Source organism: Mesoplodon bidens, assembly GCF_964165515.1.
Source record: "Mesoplodon bidens genome assembly, chromosome: 4".
In the NCBI taxonomy this organism is placed as follows: Eukaryota; Metazoa; Chordata; class Mammalia; order Artiodactyla; family Ziphiidae; genus Mesoplodon; species Mesoplodon bidens.
In genome coordinates, this window is record NC_138160.1 from 95,975,327 (window position 1) to 95,986,621 (window position 11,295).

At 43.3% G+C, this 11,295-nt stretch overlaps 1 pseudogene across 1 annotated transcript in view; it reads left to right on the forward strand.

Moving 5' to 3' along the window:
- LOC308616342 (GTP:AMP phosphotransferase AK3, mitochondrial-like) overlaps window positions 1-10,882 on the forward strand; it is a 101,362-nt pseudogene extending 90,480 nt beyond the window's left edge. Inside the window, exon 3 of the transcript in view lies at window positions 10,020-10,882. The product of the transcript in view is annotated as a GTP:AMP phosphotransferase AK3, mitochondrial-like (transcript). The remainder of the gene's footprint in view (window positions 1-10,019) is intronic.
- The last annotated feature ends 413 nt before the right edge of the window (window positions 10,883-11,295 follow it).

Sequence of the window (11,295 nt, forward strand, 5' to 3'; positions counted from 1 at the left end):
AAATAGATTAGAAAATGAAGATATTTCTGTTTGAAAACTATCAGCCACGTCTCTGTTTCAAGACAGCAGAGAGCCCCCAGTCAAACTTAAGATGTGTCTGACACTCTTTATCAGTGAACCAAAATGTATCAAAACCAATTACTTCCAAGCATCAATGAAATAAATAAGCAGAGAGACAGATGTCAAATGAGGAATGGTTACATTAAATAAAGAACTTAATCATCTTTTGTGCCTGAGCATTAAATTTGATTAACTTAGGTCTAGTCTATTTTTTGTGGTAGGCAGAAAATAGAGAGAAAGATGGGTAAACAAACATAGAATATACAATCATGGGTTTTAGGCATTTGTGATGAGAGAGTCTGCCTGAGTGAATGAATGAGTTAGGCAGCTGCCAGTTCCACTTGGAGACATCGCTAGAGAAAGTCAGCTCAGGGTTTCTGCTCCAGGGCAGACCAGACCCAGGAAAGAGTTGCCTAACAGTACAGAAGTAGATACAGATTCATTCCATCTATGGAGAGGGCCCACCACACTACCTCCAGAACGTATCATACTACCTGAAACTGCCTGTAACGGTGGAACGTTCCATATGAGCACGTGAGCAACTCTGAAAATTCATTCCATTATTCCACAATGATCATGTCCTACACATGCAAGTCTTGGGCCGTGCTGGGGATACGATGGTGAACAAGACCTAATCCTTGCTCTCAGGACACTTGAGGTTAAAAAAAAAATTACAGAAGAAGTCACAATCAAGTATAATGAGAATCATGATAGGGGAAGTAGAAGAGGGGTATGATAGGAACCCTAACGTAGTCTAGGGGTCTTGCTAAAAAGAAATAAAGCCAGACACCAGTTAAAGGTAGTAAAGGCAGATTTTATTCAGTAACTACTGCAGTAGGGGAAAGAGACTTCAGTAAAAAACTGAGCTCAATTCCAAAGCCATATAGACAGATAGGGGTTCAAAGCCAACAAGCAGAGTGAGGGGGGTCAGTGGGTGGAAAATTACTAACAGGACACTTCAAGGGTTAGGGATTCTTGCTAGATTGGCCTAACAGGATTTTTGCTAAAGGCAGGCCAGGGACTTAGACATCAAGGGTAGGAGATGAGGAAGTTGATGAGATATCAAAGGTGGTCAGACATCAAGGAAGGGGGGATTCTCACTAAACTGTCTTAGCAGGATTCTTGTGAAAACTGGCCTCAGCAGGCTAAGGACAGGGCCCAAGGACAAGGTCTAGTCAAAAAAAGGGCTCAGAGGAAGCTGTCTAAAATTTGGTCAAGAAGAAAGTCTTTGTCAGAGTTCTTGTTGCACAGAAAGGAGTATTTCAGCTACAAACTGAAAGCTGACTAAAGGTGGATTAGGGCATATCCTTGGAAGAGAGAAAAGCATGTGTGAAGGCCTCAGAGTTCAGGGAGCACAGTGCATTTGGGAAAGTGAAAGAAACTGGTTATGACTGGTCAATAAAGTTTGAGGCAAAGAAGGTAGGAAGTGAGACTAGAGGCATAAGCAAAAAAAGAGCTTTGGGGGTTTTGTAAATCTTGTTAGAAGCTCAGATTTTGTCCTACGGCCAATGGGGAAGACTGAGCTGGGGGAGTAATATGACTTGATTTCTCTAGCCTACAGAGTGGAAGGAAGAGAGATTGGAGGGGGCAAGACTGGGGGCAGGGAGTCCAGCTGAGCACGTGCTGCAGTAATTTGGGTGTGAGTTAATATAACTTGGATGAGAGTGGTGGCATGGAGCTAGAGAGAAATAGAAGAATTAAGTTCTTTAGGAAATAAGAATAATAGGACTTCGGGCATGAGTTAGTGGGAGAGAGAAAGGTAGGAGTCAAGAACAACTCCCAGGTTTCTGACTTTGGCAAGTGGATGGCTACTGAGGTTAGGAACGCTGGTGGAAGAACAGCTTGTGGGAAAAGGTTAGTTTGAAACATATGGAGTTTGAGTCATAAGACATTTGAGTTTGGAGCTCAGGTGTTGAAACCCTATTACCTTCAGTCCTATAGTGCCTTGCGCTGTCTCTAGAGGGCTGATGGGGCCACCTCCAGTCATCCTCACTGATTATCAGGTACTTGGTCTGAAGACTCACCTACACTGGGGAAGGTGGGAAGGTGGGAAGTCAGGAGACAGATGTTGGAGAAAGGGGTAGCCAGATAGAAAGAATAAGGAGAGGGACAGCCAGTAGAAAGAGAATGTAGGAAACATCAAAAAGGGTAATTAGTTCCTGTTTTCCCTCTCACCGTTCTGGAAGCCGGTGGTATAATGTACCCCTGATATCACGTGACAAGAAGAGCACTTTACCTCTTTGGTATCCTTTCCAGAAACTTATAATCATGTGAAAAACAAAAGACAAACCCATTCTATGGGATACCTTGCCAAGTACTCCTCAAGACTGTCAAAGTCACAAAAAACAAGGAAAAATGAGGAAACTGTCGCAGACAAGAGGAGACTGAGGAGATATGACAGTTAAATGTAATGTGGTTGCCTGAACTGGAATCTGGAAGAGAAAGAGGACATTAATCCAAAAGGTGGTGAAATTCAAATAAAGTCTGGAGTTTAGTTAATACAATGTACCAAGGTTGGCTTCTCAGTTGCAACAAATGTACGGTGGTTATGTAAGATGTTAACAACAGGGGAAACTGGAGGATGAGGCATAGGAAAACTCTGTACTACTTACGCAACTTTTCTGTAAATCTAACGTTATTCCATCAAAGAATGTTTATTTTTTAAAGAATGACTGTATGTCATCAAGAACCCTCCAACTCAAAATGAAGCCAATGAGAAATCACCTGTACCTTTGGGAGTCGCAGCATATTATGAAAGTACAGTGGTACCTTATTTCCCAGCCCAAATCAAGAAGGGAGTGCACCATGGGGGTCAATTTTTCAGAAAATTGAAACTAACCCTTCAATCACAAAAAATATTACTTTCGGCAATTTTTTTTGATGGCAAGCCTTCAAAAGTAGATGATAAAGTTCCCTGCCCTCTGAGCAGAGCACAGTAAGTGTAACTGAATCCTTTCTGGGTTAATCAGGGTCACCGGTGTGAACGTCTGTTATTACATTACATCATACCAAGCTTTCAGTTTTCTTTACTGAGTCATGGAATTGGAAATGCAGAGGCCATCTCTCCACACCTAAGAAATGACTAAGGAGAGGCCAAAAATGATGGATGTGGATTAAGAATATGACAGGTGTTTGTGTAACCACAGGTGAGCCAGCACGGAGTAGAAAGCATCTTCCACCCTCTTAAATAAGCAATTTAGCTGGAGAGCAGCTGGCAGCTGATTTCCCCTTTCTGCGCCTTTTCATGGTTTGTAACACAATTTCTGTAGTTTGCTGAATGCAAAGCGTATCCTCTGGACAACTGAAGACCCCAATAATCCTTATTTATCTCATGCCAGGCCTGGGAGGCAGGTGAAGGGGGGTGGGTAAATTCACTGATATTTTCAGGGGGGAGTTTAAATTGTGACCCTTTCCAGCTCTACTTAGGGAATATTTTCTTTATGATGTGTACCATGGGGGAATTATTTGGCTTCTATTACATGTAGGAGTGTCTAATAAAACCAAAGAAAGCAGTATGACATGAGTCTTCGTGATAGGTCGCCAGAGAAGCAGAGGAGGGGGATTAAAATCCTGACTTCCCACCAAGTCTTTTCTGTTATCCTCTTTCAGGGATGTACACCTGCCTGGGCTTTCTCCGTGGAAAGACCATGTCTCCCTGGAGCCCAACCATGGCTCACCTGCACGGCCCAGTCAAGAGATGGGCCCCTCCTCTGGAGAATGGATTTCACCCAGCTCTCTGTCCCAGCTTGTCATTCAGTCAACCCCCGAACCTTTCCTTACTCTTACATGAAGACAGGATTGCCAGTGCCTTCCTAGGGTATTCTTCCCTTGAATGACTTCTGCAACTAGAATGTAATCCCCTCAAGTACTGCAGGCTCTATTTCCTGCCTAAATCACCTTGTTCAACGTCAGATTAGCTGAGTGCTTAGGCAATAAATCTCTCCAAGTAACCAGATGAGGCACCAGGTGACAAGTGCCACGAAGAGGAGATAGTTAAAGAGCAATGGGAATGTTCAAGAAGCTTCCTATGCAATGTCCACTTTGACACTTGTTTGTTGGAGGCAGGATTCGAGCTTCTGTCAGCATCACAGATATAAATAAGCTAGGCTGAGGCCAGAGGTTTGGACCTGAAACTGTCAGCTAACTAATCTTAAACAAAAGATATCTTAGTGTCCATACTCTGTCTCCCTTGCTCTAGGAAAGTATGCAAAGATCTGTACTCATTTAGGGCAGAGTTTCTCCCCTTCAGTACTATTCACGTTTGGGGCCTGATAATCCTTTGTTGTGGAGGGCTGTCCTGTGCAATGTAGGAAGTGTAGCTGCTAGAGTTAGCAAATTTAAACACAGCATTCCCAGTTAAATTTGAATTTCAGGTAACCAGCAAGTTTTTTTAGTATATGTACATCCCATGCAATATTAATAGCACCTCTGGCCTCTATCCATTGGAGACCAGCAGCATTACCACCGTCCATCCCCAAGTTGTGACAACCTAAAATATCACCAGACATTGTCAAATGTCCCTTGGTGGGCAAAACTGTCTCTGCTTGAGAACCACTAACTCAGGGTAACACATCAGAAGGCTACAGATCTGAACCCCTCTATCTTAGCTCCCAGAAATACTGTGTCTGGTAAAATATCAGTGAATGAATGAGCCATGTGAGACATTCCTCAGCACGACTTACCTAAGTAATCATTTTGAAAACGTTACTTATTCTGCTTTTTAATGTCCCTTTGGGATCAGCTCCCTTTAGGTTTTTTTGTCAGATAGACTCTTGGCTCTCTTTCAGAATTAGCAGGCTCATCTTGATCAGATAATGTAGATTATGAAAACTACCATCTTTCCCTATTTCCTTAACTGCTAGAAAGCTTAGAGGTAAATGTGATGCTTAGTTGCAGAAACCATCAAAGCTCATGTGGCTAAATATTTTCTTTTTTGAAACAAACATCTGCATAGCAGGTTTTATATGCCACATATATTTTAAATGCTCTACGAATACTACCTTCTTGAAATCATTCTTTCACTATAACAACCTTATGGATAAGTACTATTATTATCCTCCCTTTGCAGGTAATAAAGTGAGGTCATTTCTTTTTCATATTTCTATGAATTATTTCCACCTCCTCATCATTCTTATTTTATAAGCCCCTTCAGGTTCTGTTTAAAAGTCAATGGGGCAGGGGTTTCCCTGGTGGCGCAGTGGTTGAGAGTCCGCCTGCCGATGCAGGGGACGCGGGTTCGTGCCCCGGTCCAGGAGGATCCCACGTGCTGCGGAACGGCTGGGCCCGTGAGCCATGGCCGCTGGGCCTGCGCGTCCGGAGCCTGTGCTCCGCAACGGGAGAGGCCACACAGTGAGAGGCCCGCGTACCGCAAAAAAAAAAAAAAAAGTCAATGGGGCAGAAGTTATTGTATCACACACCTCCACCACTGCAGGTCCTCTCAGCCTCCCAACCCTTGTTCCAAATACCACCATGGCTACCAGTTCCAACTACTTGCAGGTACACTTCTCAGAGCCCAGCCTCGTGCCCAGGCCACACCCCTCTCATCTCTCATCCTGGGCCTCCCTGTTCACACTGAGACGTGGGACACAAGGGATCTTGCCCCAGAGCCCAGAACTGTACAACCCATAATTGCAGAGGAATAAACACCTCGTGGTCAAGGTGTTGCCAAACAGGAGACGGAAACTGGTAGATAAATTCATTCTCTTTTTTTTCACTCCAGAAAGACTGAGATGCAGCTTCTCAGAGGCTGCTTCTTTAAGACAGAGCAACCAGGAGCACTGGGTGGCGACCAGCTCAGTTACGCCTGCTCCAATTTCTCTCCCTCCTTCCCTGCCTCACTCCTGTGTCTCTCAGGTCTCTGGCTTCTGCTCCTTGGCATTGTACCTCCTAACAAGCAGCAGCAACATGTCATTGTCTGGCTCTGCTTTCTAAGGAATCAGACTAAGACAAGTATACATAATTATAAATAAAATCACACTGAATGGAAGTTTACGTAGTTATTTCCATTAACTTCAGTCACTAATATTTCTTGTGGTCCAGTTGGAATACAATCGTGGAACAACTATCCCTAGCAGGACTTTAAGGGCCTACACCATCATCTTTACAGCTGAGGATACCAAGACCCAGAGAGGGAAGGGGATTGTTCAAGATCACATTCCCTGTTACTGGCGCGTGAATAGAGTACAAACGTTTATTTAGTGCCCACGGTGTCAAATGTCCATATAAATGATTGTACTCTGTGCTCGAACATTCGGTAATTAGCATTATTGTCCTCACTGTATGCACAAGAAACAGAGGGCCAGAAAAAGTGAAATGAAATGTTTAAGGTCACAACTTTAGCAAATGGAAGAATCAGGTTTACACCAAGCCTCCAAACTCCACATATCTAGTTCTTTCCCCAACTGTTTTTCAGAGGTAGGGATGTAGGCCCTGGCTGTCCTGGGAACTGGGTGCAAAACCGTGACGGACCTTGGAGGAAAACAGGCTTTCAACTCAAGTCCTAGCCCTGCCACTTAATAGCTTTGTGACCTTAACTTACTTCATTTTTCTGAGGCTTGATTTTTAATTCCGAAAATGGAGATCATAACGTCTACTCAGAGTGTGGCTATGAAGAGGAAATGAGATAACATATGTAAATCTCCCACCGCAGTGCCTGTACACAGTAAGTGCTTAATAAATGTTGGCCAGTATCAGTTCTGTGGAATCAAAGATGGCTCCCAAACACAATATTAGCTTCTCTTTTGTAAGTGCTTATTAAGTGTCACACATGGTGCTAAGCATTTCCTATAGAAGAAGGAATCACTTTGAACCATCCCAGCCTCAATGAGGGAAGGAATCGATGAAGGGGAGTGTCTATTAGTCAAGTTTGCCCTCGCTGGACTTTGCTCTATCTGTGTAACAGTTTTAAAACAAATTTATAGCTTAGTTTTGTCCTAAGCAAGAACACTGAAGTATTAGGTTGGATGTGCTAGCTATATATTTCTTATGCACATTAAAGCATACATACTCTTCATTATAATTTAAAAGTGTTATTACTTAACATACTCAAGAAAAAATATGAGATAGAACAAGATGAGCAAAAGGTTGATCACTGTTGAAACTAGAGTACATGGGGCTACACCATTACCGCTCTAATTTTAGGTATCTGTGAAATTTTCATAATAAAATAGTTTTAAAAAGAAAATAAAACACAATTATCAAACCTGGAGGTGGGGGAGGGGAATGTTCTTTCACAGAGACCTAAACTTATCTCACATTCTCCAGAGAAGCAACTGTCACACCTTGGGAAACACTGGCCCATAATACCCGTGAGAAGGTCATGGCACAGGGACAGACACTCAGGCTTCTTTCTATCTCATAGGCTGCATCCTCTGTGCTTAGAACAACTGGTCACACAGATAAATGCCTGATTAAAGTTTGCTGAGTCAACGAATGAATGATTAGTACTATAAAAACCGGCATAATCTGAAGAGCCCCTGCTGTTTTTCTTTTACTGCTATGCCATTTGGATTCCATTACTGTGAAAATTACCTAGAAAGTTTCCATAAACTTCCACAATCACATCTGGTTGGCACTGGATGCGTTTTGCTAAATGAAATCAAATGTATTGTCTGATATTACTTGGCTACTACTGGTTTATATGTATTTGGTCAAAGAACCTCTTACCAGATGCTATTAAGAGTAAGTTTTAAAACCCTTTGTCCCAAGTGGCTTGTTCAACATCAGTCTGGGAAAGGAGGAAGGGGCAAGGTAATCTCAGGAGCCAAAGGTGAGTCACTGTGCTCTAGGAGTCTGACACTTACCAGCAGGCCAACACCGACTGTGTCTGCTCTAAGCTGCTCTGGGACACATCCTCTCCCACTCACACCTATAGCCAAGTGAATCCTACCACACTCCACAGATACTCCTCTGAAATATTCTGTGATCAGAGTCTGGTACCAAATTAGATATCTCAGTTAAAGGCTGAATACACTAGAAGGCTAAATCTATCTAGTAGGACAGAAAGGCCTTGGCAGGATCACTTTTTGTGTATATAATTAGTTATCCTAAAAGACAGTGATAGTGTGCTGCTTTATTATGCAAAGCAGTTAGTATTATGCAAAATACTGTTTCAAGTTATAACATGATTTTTTTTTTCCTTTGCTGGAAGATATGAGCTAAATTTCTATTAAATATCCATATACCTTTTGAAACACCTTATGTATTCAGTGTAACTCTTTTGAATACAGCAACAATAAAAGAGATTATATGACTAACTTAAAGATCTAAAATAGCAAAAACTTTTTAAGTCTGAGAAATTAGAGCAGCAGATCTACTTTGCTACCATAAAATATAGATACAGAAATTAGGTTTCCAATCTCAAAATCTTTTTTCTGGAAATAGCTTTCTCTTTTGCTCATAGAATGAGAACAAGCCATCACATCATTTTTATGGATCTTTTTCAGAAATGAAGTGGCTCAAGAATGGTTAGAGGGACTTCCCTGGTGGCGCAATGGTTAAGAATCTGCCTGCCAATGCAGGGGACACGGGTTCGAGCCCTGGTCCGGGAAGATCCCACATGGCATGGAGCAGCTAAGCCCATGTGGCACAACTACTAAGCCTGCGCTCTAGAGCCCGCAAGCCACAACTACTGAGCCCACGGGCCACAACTTCTGAAGCCTGCACGCCTAGAGCCTGTGCTCCGCAACAAGAGAAGCCACTGCAATGAGAAGCCTGCACACCGCAATGGGGAGTAGCCCCTGCTCGCTGCAACTCGAGAAAAGCCCACATGCAGCAACGAAGACCCAACGCAGCCCAAAATAAATAAATAAATAAATTATTTATTTATTTATTTATTTATTTATTTATTTATTTATTTATTTTTAAAAAATGGTTAGAGAAGGAAGCGGATGCAGGGTTGGTGGCTCAGCAGCCTCTAATTAGAGTAGCGCCATATGATGCACAGTCTGATGCTGTATTAAGCCAGTGCACTTGGACCACCTGAGACAAAGCTGAGGATCTGTTTCACATCTTGCTGAGTAAACCAAACCCCAAGTATTTTTCCAGGGAAGTGATTAGAAGGTAATTGTCACTTTAAAAATTCTACAAATAAAGTGCAAATGGTCCATAAACAAATGAAAAGATGCTCAATCTCACTTATATTGAAGAAATTAAAATTAAAATAGTACTTTCTCACCTCTTTGTAGGTCTATTGACATAGCCTTCTAACTGCTCTCCTTCTTGCAGATGGAGCAATCATCTAAAAACAAAAATCAAGTCATGTCCTTCCACTGTTTGAAACCCAGCTTCCCAGTTCACTTAATAGTTATATTTAAACATAAATTACATCTTTCTTTAACCTAAATGGTATCATTCTGCACCTTTTTGCATTTACAATGTCTTAGAAATCTTTTCATGTTAGCACATAGAGATCTTTTTAGCTGCTGCATAATATTGCATAGTATGGCTAAGGTTCACTTAGCTATTCTCTAATTAATGAACAGTTAAGTTGTTAACAATTTTTTGCTGTTATAAATAAGGCTGAAATGAACATCCTATACCCTTCTTGTCACTTGAGAGTGTTTTTCCAAGGAAGATACTGAGAAGAAATTTTTTTTTTTAAATGGCCACTGCCAAGTTGCCTTCCAAACCACCTGTGGGGGAACCCCACCAGCAGAGTGTGAGAGACCTACTTACACCTTTGCCAACATTTGCTTCTAGATCTTCTGAACTGTTCTGCTGTCTAGTTCCGTGACTTGTATCATTCTTTAATTCCAGAAATTCTTGTCTTTAATAATCTCTTTAGGTACTGTATCCCTCCCTCCTCTCCTTTTCCGCCTGTGAAGGGTGGAACTTTTGAATCTCCACTTTCTTTCTTCATTTTCCTTTCTTACCTCCCACCTCTTCCGCCCTTCACACTGCACTGTGGGAGAATTCCTTGACGCAATCTTACAACTCACGCATACGTTCTTCTTCCGTAGCGTCCGTCCGTTTCCGCGTGGGTTACGCCCTCTCGCCCTCTGCGCTTTTTCGTGGCTCTACCCCCGACGTCGGGCTGCCGCGACTGGGAGCGAGAGCGCAGGCGCAGCTGGCGTCCAACCAGGAGCCCAACCGTTGGCTTGGCCCTGTCCTCACTCAGCAGCCGTGGGAGCGTCAAGGCAGTTCCTGCGCTCCGTGATCATGGGCACCCCGGGCTCCAGCAAGAGCACCCTGGCACTGCGCATCATCAAACACTTCCAGCTGAAGAAGTTCTCCAGCGGGGACGTGCTCCGAGACAACATGCTGAGGGATGCAGAAATTGGCGTGCTGGCCAACATTTTCATGGCCCAGGGGAAGCTCATCCCAGACGACCTCATGACTCGGCTGCTCCTCCAGGAGCTGAAGAATTTCACCCAGTATAACTGGCTGTTGTGTGGTTTCCCCAGGACACTTACACAGGCTGAAGCCCTGGATAGAGTTTATCAGGTACACCTGGTGATGAACCTGAACGTGCCCTTTGAGGTCATCCGGCAACGCCTCACGGCTCGCTGGATTCATCCAGCCAGTGGCCGCGTCTACAGCCTCGAATTTAACCCTCCCAAAGCAGTCGACGTGGATGATGTGACTGGAGAGCCTCTTAATTCAGCGTGTGGATGATAAACCAGAAACACTTATCAAGAGAATGAAGGTTTACTAAGACCAAACAAAACTGGTCCTGGAATATTACGAGAAAAAGGGAGTGTTGGAAACATTTTCTGGAACAGAAACCAATCAGATCTGGGCCTGTATGCATGCTTTCCTGCAAACAAAAGTCCCACAGAGACACCAAAAAACTCAATTACCCCACGAGGAAAAATCCTTGTGATTAGCAAGATGAGCAGAACTCTTCCTTTCTTCACATGGAGTTCCTTGTTCTAAGACCCCACCATGAATGAATTCTTTGAAAATTATATTAGTTTCACTTCTGTGGATTTTATTCAGGATACTAAGCATATGCCAAATGAGTTTGATAGTAAGATTTGTCTTTTGGGGACTTCCCTGGTGGCGCAGTGGTTAAGAATCCACCTGCCAATGCAGGGGACACGGGTCCGAGCCCTGGTCCGGGAAGATCCCACATGCCATGGAGTAACTAAGCCCATGCGCCACAACTACTGAGCCCAAGCGCCACAACTACTGAGCCCAAGTGCCACAACGACTGAAGCCCACAGGCCTAGAGCCTGTGCTCTGCAACAAGAGAAGGCACCGAAAGAAGAAGCCTGCACACCTCAACAGAGAGTA